The sequence below is a fragment of the Acinonyx jubatus genome, chromosome E4 (assembly GCF_027475565.1).
Source record: "Acinonyx jubatus isolate Ajub_Pintada_27869175 chromosome E4, VMU_Ajub_asm_v1.0, whole genome shotgun sequence".
Classification (NCBI taxonomy): domain Eukaryota; kingdom Metazoa; phylum Chordata; class Mammalia; order Carnivora; family Felidae; genus Acinonyx; species Acinonyx jubatus.
In genome coordinates, this window is record NC_069395.1 from 59,213,523 (window position 1) to 59,226,356 (window position 12,834).

The window sequence follows — 12,834 nt, forward strand, 5'->3', positions numbered from 1 at the left end:
ATCAAAAATCTAGAGATGACCATATCTTTCCAAAGTAAGAAAACTGAATTCATATCAAAGTTATGAGATGACCAACAGTATACCTAAGGAATTGTTAGTGAAACAACACTTTGTAAATTTGCTAGGGGGTGGGGATTAGCCAATGCGTGGATTGTTCTCTTTTAATTCTAGAGTTTACCAAACTTTATTTGGTTTATTCCTTATGACTTACTACTATTGCTTGTTTTTTTCTCTTGGAATAAGCTCAAGTGCTTTTTATAGCATTATAAAATATAATTGCTACTTATTGAATTATTTAATTAACACCAATACCTTGTATTTTCTACATGTTTTATACTTTAAAGTATTTCCTGTTGTGTATTTGATTGCCATAAATTATTGGAATATTGCATATGGATTATTAACTATATTCTACAGATAGGGAAATTGAGATCCTTTGGATAAAGAAATTGTTCAAAGTTATATAGCTGCTAATTTAAGCAGAGGCATGGACTGAAATACAGATTTCTTACCTCCACACATTTCAAATTGTTAGAAATCCTGAGCCTGGGAATTATACTCTCTCAGAATCTCCTTCTATTCTTAAGCTTTTTGTGCAGTTTTTACTGTTTTACTGTTTTCTTCTATTGTCTTGTTACTTTCTCATCATAGCATTCTTGGATATTTTTTGTATCTGTTCTTGAGTGGGTTGCTTACCACTTGATATACTGACTTGTGCTCTAATATCTGTGTGAGAAACAGCGATTTTTACATTCTATAATTCTGCTTTGGAATTTACCTCTACCTAATCTCTGCAGTTGACTCTTCTTATCTTACCCTACTCAGAGAAGGATTTGCCTTATTGGATCTGGCCATTTATCCCTCTAATCTAATATCAGTTTCCAGCAAGATCCTGAGAAACCATTTCAGAGGAAAGTAATGCACTCTCCCTGACTAGGAATTAGGAAACAAAACCCTTGCTGTGACTCTGCATTTAGACTGTGAGCAAGTTATTTAGTTTCTTTCTTTTCGTGTGTGATTTCAATAGATTATTAGAAACTGCAACTTCAGGTTGTCTATTTGTTGGATATTTAATGTTTAGACCTTTGATACATCAGCTTCATTATTTATGCCACATGGAATACTAGGTAAAATACTTTTCTAAAAGTTCTGAATTCACAACAAAAAACGCTGTGGACTGATTAAATAATCATTTAAATATGGTTTGTGTTACATAATATATATACTTCACATTGGCTTTCTACTGTGTCTTAACATGACTCTGAATCAAATTATATGAATTCTTATCTTTCAGTCCTGGACTTGAGTTTCATTGCAGAATCACAACTAAATCAGCAAGTATTTGAATACTTCTCTAGAGTTGCATCACCATTAGCTGTGGAGTTTTTAAGAGAATGTATATTCCAGGGCTTTATTCTAGAGAAAAATGACTTTTCAAAATGGAAAGTAGGAACCTTTATTTAAGAAACTACCTAGGTCATTCTGATGTCTAGCTAAGGGTGGAAACTATTTTTTTAAGTTTATTTGTTTATTTTGAGAGAGAGCATATGCATGTGTATGAGCGTAGGAGGCAGACAGAAAGAGGGAGAGAGAGAATCCCAAACAATCTCCATGCTGTCAGCACAGAGCCCAATGTGAGGCTTGAACTCATGAGCCATGAGATCATGACCTGAGCCAAAATCCATAGTCGGATGCTTAACTGAGCCACCCAGGTGCCACTGGTAACTGTTTTTCAAGATTAGGGTGTGGGGGTGCTTCAGAAGTAAGCAAAGTGTTTTAGACAAGGCTCACTTATTCAACAGACATGCCCTGCCCTGCATGAATGCCCTCAGCGTATCCATCATTGTTGGGACTGAAGCATACAATTGGACAGCTTCTGTCTGGAGATGCTTGCATTGTAGTGAGAATTACCTCAACAACTACTTTGTGGTGTGTAAATTACAGTAGGGAAACATACAGTCTTATGATACGAAAGAAGAGGGTCCTAATTCAGCCCTGGTAAGACTTGTATGAGAGATGGGAGGAGGTTTAGAAAGGTGGCCTTGAGGAATGATACTTGAACATTCTGCCCAGGGAGTAGTCTGAGTCTGTCATTTTGACAATGAAAAATAGAGCAGAGAAATAAGGGTAAGAGGATGGTGTGGCGAAAGCAGCCTTTATGGGGTGGTGGTCTAAAGCAGGACAAAGGACTTGGAAGCAGGAAGCTCCCATACTGTGTGAGGAGGTAAAAAGAACTTGCCCCAGGGTGATGGTAGATGAAGAGAGGAAGGTAAGATAAGGAAACATCAGTGGACTTTGATGTATGACCGGATATGGAAATGCAGAGGAGAAATGAGTCAAAGGTCTCCGTACTGATGTCAGGCTGGTGGTACCCCTGACTGAATACAAGGGTTGTAGAATAGAGCTAGTTGAACAGAGGATGATTAATTCCTTCATCTCCTTGGTCTGTGCATTTGCCCTGATGTTTAGTAGAATGCCTATACTCAGTGGATGCCTTAGTTAAAATATTGGTTTGGCAAAAAAATAAAATTAAGAATAAAAAAATATATATTGGTTTGGCTGCATCTACTGTGACCTATAAAAGATGGAAAGTTCATTTCCCTCTATACAGAAATGTCTGGGCAGGTAGAGTCACTTGATTCCACTAGGTTGTCCAGAGATCGATTTCCAAGCTCCTTTGTTGCTTCACTTCCCCTAGGGTATATTATGGTTGAAGATGGCTTATTTCCATAATTCTGCCTTAAAACAGAATTCAAGAAGAAAATAGGAAGTAGAGAGCAAAGAGATTCCTTTTTAAAAAATATTTATTTTTGAGAGAGAGAGAAAGAGATAGAGCATGAGTGGGGGAGGGGCAGAGAAAGAAGGAGACACAGAATCTGAAGCAGTCTCCAGCTCTGAGCTGTCAGCACAGAGCTCAACACAGGGCTTGAACTCACAAGCCAGGATATCATGCCCTGAGCAGAAGTCAGATGCTTTACTGACTGAGCCACCCAAGAGCCCCACGAGATTCCTTTTTAAGGCAGTGCCCTATTGTTCTCTGCATTGCCTTGGTCACATGGCTATACCTAGGTATAAAGTAGGCTGTGAAAAATGCTGTGTTAGCTGGCCAGCCATGTAATCACTAAAACTCAGAAGTTCTATTGCTAAATAATCAAGAGGATTTTGTGGCATAAGTTCTTAAACATGGGACTTGCTGCAGAGGTCCTTAGTTTTGTTGAATCAATGTGCTTAGAATTTGGTCGTGCTGAGTTGTAGGAGGGCAGGCCTCCAAGTGGAAGTGAACAGGAGGTAATTGAAGACATAGACTAGTAGTCAGAACTGTGTGCTATCCGTGCAATATAAATATGTGAGGCCCTTCCAAGGACCATGGTTGTACTTGTTAGACAAGAGAGGAAAGCAAAACAAAACAAAGCAAAACAAACAAACAAATTAACAAGTAAAAAGAAGACAATAGGGAGGATTTGCAGTGCGGGCAGGTTTGGTGGTAGGAAGTGGACAAAGAATCCAGGCAAATAATTGGAGAAATAACCATCCAAATACACTGCAAAATATTGTTTCCTGAGGCAGGAAGAGAAACATGACATATTCCGGAAATGATAAAAAATTAAGGAAGACAAAAATAAAAGATGTTGGGACCCAGCCAAGAGTATGAGGGGAGAGAGCTGACTATTGAACAGAACAAAAATTTCAGCTAAGATGTGTAGCTTGCCAACATTAGGCTCCATTTAGAGCCTCAGATAAGATGGGCTGGTCTACAAAAGGAATCTGGTCTGTTGCAGAAGGACATTGTTTAGAACACATTTCGTAAAGGAAAGGTTCTGTTGAAAGTATGGAAGTATGTTCAAGAAACTGCCTGGTTGTGTGTGAGGGAAGATACTTTGCTGGCCTATTTACTAACTACTATTTCAATGGGGAAATTGACACTTGAAAACAGATCAGACAAGTTCTGTAAGCACTAAAAAAAAAACAACACAAAAAACAAACAAAAAACCCCAAAACACCAAAACTTTAATTTCTATAAATAGCTTCATCTAGGTTAGATTTTTTAATAATCAACCAGTAGTGTACACTACAATTGGAAGGTTCATATCCATTCTAAAAGGAAAGGATTTTGAATATGCGGTGTTTCAATTTTCTGGAGTGTTGTGTGGTGGAAAGAAGAATCTTGCTAAACTCATTCAGGGGCCTCATATTCTGGCATCTGGGTCATGTCATTCCCTCAAAGTATACTTTTGACCTGTTTTGCTTACACTATCTAATAGGGAACAAATCTGGCATGTGGTGTTTTGTTTTTGTTTCTGTTTTTGTTTTAACTGACCTGGAAGTGAGGCTTATTCAATAGCCAAGGAACCTTTGACACAGATGTTATCTTTAGCTCCCTTTATTTTTGAACTTGATAAAAAAGAAATCTAGGTCCAAGCTAAATGGGTTTAGTAATTTGTCTGAATTTGTTAGATCTTATTGATCAGTGCTGCCCAATAGAAATATAATGCAAGGCACGTATACAATTTTCAATTTTCTAGTAGCCATATTAAAAAAAAAAACATAGAGAGAGGTGGCTCAGTCATTAAGCATCAGACTCTTGGTCCGGGCTCAGTTCTTGATCTCAGGGTCATGAGTTTAAGTCCTGCGTTGGGCTCCACACTGGGCCTCCTTAAAAAAAAAAAGTGTAGAGAGATAGGCAAAATGGAAATTAAAACAAACAAACAAACTTTCAAGTACCCAACTAGCTATAAGAGCTAGTTCAATAATTCAGTATTGGATAGCATGGTTCTGGAGAATTCATCAATCATTTTTGTTCTCTGCTTATTCTAATGTTGACATGAATGTGTTGATTGCAAGTCTATCATTAAGGGGTTCATTAAGGATTTGTCCTTAATTTTAAGTGTGGGAGTTATACTGGGCACTAATGCTAATAATAATGTTTAGTGAATTAATATTCCATTGCTTTACTTTTTGACTTGGATGTCTTTTTTTAAGTTTATTTATTTATTTTGGGAGTGAAAAAGTGAGAAGGGGAGGGGTGGAGAAAGAAAGGGAGAGAGAGAGAATCCCAAGCAGGCTCTGTGCTATCAGCACGTGGGGCTCCATCCCATGAACCATGAGGTCATGACCTTAGCCAAAATCAAGAGTCAGATGCTTAACCAACTGAGCCACCAAGGTGCCCCTCACCTTGGATGTCTTAAAAGTAAAACAGCTATTACTTTACCAGCAACATGGGTTTTTCAACTGTGCCCAGGATGATGTGGGCAGAGGCAGAAAAATAAAATGATCTTCATCTGGGGACCACTGAGATCCTACAGTCTCACTGATAGTTATGCTTCTGTCTTTACCCTGAAGTTTCAGGGGAAAATATGGGGAATTATGAGTAGATTTTGGGTCAAAGTCTTATCATTCTGGTCTTACTTTCCCAGTGCTTTAGTCCAGTCAGGCTGCTGTAACAGAATATCATAGACTTGTGGCTAATGAGCAACAGAGATTTATTTCTCACAGTTCTGCAGTCTGGGAAGTCCAAGATCAAGGCACTGGCAGATTCATTATTTGGGGTGGAGCCCTCTTCCTGACAGCCATCTTTCTGCTGCGACTCTACTAGGCAGAAGGGATGAAGGGTCTCTTTGAGTCCTCTTTTATAAGGGCATGAATCCCATTTATGAGAGTTCTACTCTTATGACCTAATCACCACCCTCAGGCTCCACATCCAAATACTATCACATTGATCCTCAGGCTTCCACATATGTTTTGGGGTACACAAACAGTCTGTAGCACCTAAGTACTGTCCTTTGTCCTGGGGCAGGGCTTTGCCCAAGCATACTTACTTCAAGCTGTCCTAGTGAAGGACCAGTTTTTAAATCCCCAAACCATTATGTTTTGATACTTTTGTAAAATACATTATATATGAATTACTACAGAAATGAAATTAGAAAAGCCCAAAGAGTTTGGTGAGTTCTTTATAGATTTTGGATACTAGCTAGCCCTTTGTCCAATATGTCATTTGCAAATATCTTTTCCCATTCCGTTGGTTGCCTTTTAGTTTTGTTGATTGTTTCCTTTGCAGTGCAGAAGCTTTTTATCTTATGAGGTCCCAATAGTTCATTTTTGCTTTTAATTCCCTTGCCTTTGGAGATGTGTCGAGTAAGAAATTGCTGCGACTGAGGTTGGAGAGGTTTTTTTCCTGCTTTCTCCTTTAGGGTTTTGATGGTTTCCTGTCTCACATTCAGGTCCTGCATCCATTTTGAGTTTATTTTTGTGAATGGTGTAAGAAAGTGGTCTAGTTTCAATCTTCTGCATGTTGCTGTCCAATTTTCCCAGCACCATTTGTTAACAAGACTGTCTTTTTTTCATTGGATATTCTTTCCTGCTTTGTCAAAGATTAGTTGGCCATACTTTTGTGGGTCTAGTTCTGGGGTTTCTATTCTATTCCATTGGTCTATGTGTCTGTTTTTGTGCCAATACCATGCTGTCTTGATGATTACAGCTTTGTAATAGAGGCTAAAGTCTGGGACTGTGATGCCTCCTGCTTTGGTTTTTTTCTTCAATATTACTTTGGCTACTCGGGGTCTTTGTGGTTCCATACAATTTTTAGGATTGCTTGTTCTAGCTTTGAGAAGAATGCTGGTGCAATTTTGATTGGGATTCTAAAGAAGACATTCAGATGGCCAACAGGCACATGAAAAGATGCTCAATGTCACTCCTCATCAGGGAAATACAAGTCAAAACCACACTCAGATACCAGTCTCATGCCAGTCAGAGTGGCTAAAATGAACAAATCAGGAGACTATGGATGCTGGAGAGGATGTGGAGAAATGGGAACCCTCTTGCACTGTTGGTGGGAATGCAAACTGGTGCAGCCACTCTGGAAAACAGTGTGGAGGTTCCTCAAAAAATTAAAAATAGATCTACCCTATGACCCAGCAGTAGCACTGCTAGGAATTTACCCAAGGGATACAGGAGTGCTGATGCATAGGGGCACTTGTACCCCAATGTTTATAGCAGCACTCTCAACAATAGCCAAATTATGGAAAGAGCCTAAATGTCCATCAACTGATGAATGGATAAAGAAATTGTGGTTTATGTACACAATGGAATACTACGTGGCAGTGAGAAAGAACGAAATATGGCCAAAACTTAATTAATAATTTAAAACACATTTCTAGTTATGCAGCCTAGTTATATTAACTATACTAGGATTCTGAAAGTTTGACTGGGGCTTTGTTCTCTTCCCATGACCCAATATTGCACCTGGTCAGAGCAGACGTGCCATTGGTCATTTAGAATGCTAAGGAAGAGGATTAATGGAGAGGTCTTTTGATGCCCCTGGAAAACTACTCTGAACTAATAAAGGTCTGGATTTCCTAGGAAATTACATGAAAGGAAGAGATTTTTAATTCTCCTATGGACTTAAACTGAGTAATGAAAAGTTGACAGATATTGTATTTTTGAGAAACTATTTATTTATTAAATTTATTTATTTTGAGAGAGAGAGAGAGAGAGAGAGTGAACAGTGGAGGGGCAGAGAGAGGGAGAGAGAGAATCCAAGCAGGCTCTGCACTGTCAGCACAGAGCCCAATGAGGGGCTCGGACTCACAAACCAAGAGATCATGACCTGAGCTGAAACCAAGAGTCAGACACTTAACTGACTGAGTCACCCAGGTGGCCTGAGAAACCATTTAAAATGCTTTCCTAAGTAGGCTCCTGGGTGGCTCAGTCAGTTGAAGTCTGATTCTTGGTTTCAGCTCATGTCATGATCTCACAGTTTCATGTGTTCAAGTCCCGTGTCAGGCTCTGTGCAGGCAGTGCAAAGCCTGCTTGGGATTCTCTGTCTCCCTCTCTCTCTGCTCCTCCCCCGCTCACCCTCTCTCTCTCAAAATAAGTAAATAAACTTAAAAAAATTATAAAATAAAATGCTTTCCTAAGTATTTAAACTTCTTATAGCTATTACTATTGTAGTGACTACACTATTTGCTAGGTTTATTCCTAAGAGTGTCAAGTACATTATGCTGAATACTCACTGCAGCTTTTTGAAATTGATGGTGCTGTTATTTTTTTAGATGAGGGAACTGAAATGTTACAATGTTGGAGTAGCTTTTTCAGAAAGCCCTTCCTAGAACTAATCTGCATGAGAATCAGAATAGGCATTTTAAAAAATATTTTAGGTAATTAATGTGCATATCAAAGTTTGAGAAATACCACATTATTTTCCAGAGTCCCATGTTCATAGCCTCTACACAGTCCTGCCTCCCAGGGTAATCTAAGATAAAAACTTTTTTAAAGAATATTAGCTGTGGGTTGCCTGGGTGGTTCAGTCAGTTGAGTGTCCATCTCTTGGTTTTGGCTCAGGTCATGATCCCAGGGTTGTGGGATTGAACCTGTTTTGGGCTCCATGCCAAGCATAGAGTCTGCTTAAGTTTCTTTCTCTCTCCCCCCCACTCTTCTCCCCTGCTCATGTGCACTCTCTCTCTCAAAAAAAAAATATTAACTGATTCTGATGTGAATTTAGATAGACTCAAAATAATCCTTCTCTGGCTATATGTTCTAACTTTGTAGGTCTAAATCTATTAATTCTGCATCTTCCATTTTTCAGCTACGTTTTCTGAGACCATCTTCTAAGAGTTCACTATCTTCTCCATTGCACCTGTGGTCACTGGATTCTAAGAACATTCTAGTTTGATAGTTTCAGGTTCTTGTTATCCAGATGGCTTTAAAAAAAAAAGATACATAAAGACTATGGTTTGTAATAAAAAGGTTGAGTCACCCTAGGGAACTGTAGAACCGATCCTTTTGGACATCTGTTCTCTCCTGTGTGTATGCCTTCTAGAATATGATGGATAATTATTATTCCTACCTGTAATCTTAGGCATTTAAATGTAAAATACAGCTTGTAGTAAGTTTGTTTGAATTATAACAAAAAGCAAGTGCACAGTCTATGTGATATTTTATTTTGTTTTTTAATTGAAGTATAGTTGACACATAGTGTTACATTAATTTCAGGTGTACAACATAGTGACTCAACATCTTTATATGTTATACTATGCTCACCACAAGCATAGCTACCATCTGTCTCTATACATCACTGTTATAGTATCATTGACTATATTCTTTATTCTATACCTTTTATTCTCATGATTTATTCATTCCGTAACAAGAAGCCTGTATCTCCCACTTCTCTTCTGTATCCCAATCTTCCACCTTCTTTCTCTCTGAGAATCAATAGTTTGTTCTCTGTGTTTATGAGTCTATTTCTATATTTGTTTGTTCACTTGTTTTCTTTTTTAGATTCCATATATAAGTGAGATTATATGGTATTTTTCTTTCTCTTAGTTCACCTAGAATAATCCCCTATAGGTCCATCCATGTTGTCAAAAATGGCAAGATCTCATTCTTTTTAATGGCTGAGTAATATTCCATTAAATGTATACACAACATCTTCTTTATCCATTCATCTATCAGTAGACACTTGGATTGCTTCCTTATCTTGGCTATTGTAAGCAATGCTGCAATAAACATTGGGGTGCATATGTCTCTTCAAATTGGTGTTTTCATCTCCTTTGGGTAAATACCTAGTAGTTGAATTACTAGATCATGTGGTATTCCTATTTTTAATTTTTTAAGTAAGCTCAATACTGTTTTCCACAGTGGCTGCACCAATTTACATTCTCACCAACAGTGCATATGAGTTCTGTTTTCTTCATATCCTCACCAGCACTTGTTATTTCTTGTCTTTTGTATACTAGCCATTCTGACAGGTGTGAGGTGATATCTCATTGTGGTTTTGATTTGCATTTTTTTGATTATTAGTGATGTTGAACATCTTTTCATGTATCTCTTGACCATCTGGATGTCCTCTCTGGAAAAAATATCTATTTAGGTTTCCTGCCCATTTCTTTTTTTATTTTTATTTTTTAACGTTTATTAAGACAGAGACAGAGACAGAGCATGAGTGGGGAAGGGACGGAGAGAGGGAAAAAGAGAATCCGAAACAGGCTCCAGGCTCTGAGCTATCAGCACTGAGACAAATGCAGGGCTCAAACTCACGAACCATGAGATCATGAACTGGGCCGAAGTTGGACGCTTAACAGACTGAGCCACCCAGGTGCCCCCCTGGACACCCCCCAACATTTCTTAATCAGATGATGATGATGATGATGATGATGGGTGTTGAGTTATATAAGTTCTTTATATATTTTGGATATTAGCCCCTTATTGGATATGCCATTTGCCCATATCTTCTACAATTCAGTACATTGTCTTTTCATTTTATCGATGATTTCCTTTTTATGCAAAAGCTTTTTATTTTGGTGCAGTTCCAATAGTTTATTTTTGCTTTTGTTTCCCTTGCCAGAGAAGACATTTCTAGAAAAATGTTGCTAGGGCCCATGTGAAAGAGATTACTGCCTATGTTGGTTTTCTAGGAGCTTTATGGTTTCAGGTTTCACATGTAGGTGTTTAATACACTTTGAGCTTATTTTTGTCTATGGTGTAAGAAAGTTGTCCAGCTTCATTCCTTTGCATGTAGCTGTCCAGTTTTCCTGGCGCCATTTATTGAAGGGACTATCTTTCCCCATTGTCTATGCTTGCCTCCTTTATTATAGATTAATTGACCATACAATTTTGGGTTTATTTCTAGGTTTTCTATTTTGTTCCACTGATCTTTGTGTCTGTTTTAGTGCCAGTACCATACTGTTTTGATTATTATAGCTTTGTAGTGTGTCTTGAAACCTGGAGATTGTGATATCTCCAGTTTTGTTTTTCTTTTTCAAGATTGGTTTGGCTACTCAGGGTCTTTTGTGATTCCATGCTAATTTTAGGATTACTTGTTCTGGTTCTGTGAGAAATTCTATTGGTATTTTGATAGGGATTGCATTGAATCTGTAGATTGCTTTAGGTTATGGGCATTTTAACAATATTAATTCTTCCAGTCTATATTCTGAAAACGACAAAAAAATTAGTGAAAGAAATTGAAGATGACACAAACAAATAGAGGATATTCTTTGCTCATGGACTGAAAGTCTATATGACCTTTCAAAAGACTAACCTGTAGGGACACCTGGCTGGCTCAGTCAGTTAAGCCTCTGACTTCGGCTCAGGTCATGGTCTTACAGTCCATGACTTCCACCCTGTGTCGGGCTCTGTGCTGACAGCTCAGAGCCTGGAGCCTCTTTCAGATTCTCTCTCTCTCTCTCTCTCTCTCTCTCTCTCTCTCTCTCTCTCTCTCCAACTGCCCCACTCACACACACTCTCTCTGTCTCTCTGTCTCTCTCTGTATCTCAAGAATAAATAAACATTAAAAAATTAAAAAAAAAAAGACTAACCTGTAAACATGAGCCACTCAGGTTTAAAAAGCAAGGGAATGACATGCAAATATCAGCATTCTTAGAGATGGTACTTGGAAATCAGTTTGAAGAATGGACAGGAAGCAGTGAGAGTCATCAGTGATTCTAGAATCACTTAAAAGGTTTTTTGAAGTACATGTTTATGAAAATCTGATGCCCAGATTTTCAGGTGTGCAACGTAGTGATTGTTGTGATGAGCATGCCTGCTGGTCCAGGGAACACACTTTGAGAACTATCGTACTAGATTTGGGAGACTACTTCAAAAATTTTTGCACTGATCTATGTGAGATATAACATAGATATAAATGATGACAATAGAGTTGACGAGGAAGGGTTGGTTCCAAAGATATGAAAGGAGTTATGATTGACAGGACTTGTTAAGAGACCAGAGTATACAGATGAAGTAGAGGTAAGTGTCTAGATTGATTTCTAGATTTCTAACTTTAGTAGGTAGATGGAAAATGGTGGTACCTTTATCGCAACATATGGAATAAAAGAGGAGAAGATAGAATGGTTTGGGGGTGGAACTGATGATGAGTTTGGTTTTAAACACATCCAATGGAAATTTATGTGCAGAGATCTGTTAGGAAAGTGGAATAGTGTAAAGTTGGGGATACAGTTACAAGAATGAAGTTATAAGTGCGGGCAGGTACATCTCTAGAAGAGAAATCATAGGTATAAAGTGAACAGAATAAAGTGCTAAGAACAGAACTGTGAAGTATGCCAGTATTTATGGTGAAATCAGAATAATTCACCTTGAAAAGGTCTGAGAAGGGCTGGCAGGAGCCATGGAGTATTTCCTATGAGGTTGTGATCAGGCTGTCAGCACGGCAGTGAGGTCAACTGACATATGGATTCAAATGCACTTAATTTCGTCAGAGTATCACGGATGGGACCCAGATTGCATTTATCTGAAGTTAGAAAGTGTTTTTGAGGACAGAATACATGCCTTTTGTTTTTCTGATATTATGTTTCTGTTCACTTCTGAAGAAGATTACACTATTGATGGAAATACTTGGGGGTGTGAGTGGATTCACACTCAAGTTCTAAGCTAATACTTTAGCTGAAAATTAATAAAATGTTTAGAGAAGAAATTGAGAATCAAAATCAGGTCATGATCTTACGGTTCGTGACTTCGAGCCCTGCATCAGGCTCTGGGCTGACAGCTCGGAGCCTGGTGCCTGCTTCAGATCCTGTGTCTCCTTCTCTCTCTGATCTTCTCCCACTCTCACTCTGTCTCTATCTCTCAAAAATAAATAAATATTAAAAAGAGAATAATATATGTGTGTGTACATATGTACATAGACATACATATATATTCTTTTGAGGAAGCACTGTCTCTTGTGGGGTATTATTCCTTTCTACAGAAAGCTTTCAGAAGTGAGGGTTTTGTGGTTGGTCCTTCTGAAAGTGTTTTGTTTTATTCCTCACCCCCATCCCTGCTGGGGAACCAAGAATGCTATTATTGCTATTAAGAATATTGTTTTACTTTGTGACTCTGTGT

The 12,834-nt window shown here is 38.3% G+C and overlaps 1 protein-coding gene across 2 annotated transcripts in view; it reads left to right on the forward strand.

Moving 5' to 3' along the window:
• The window catches only part of FMN2 (formin 2), a 393,129-nt gene that overhangs the window by 177,871 nt on the left and 202,424 nt on the right, over window positions 1-12,834 (forward strand). The gene's annotated exons all lie outside the window — the stretch shown is intronic.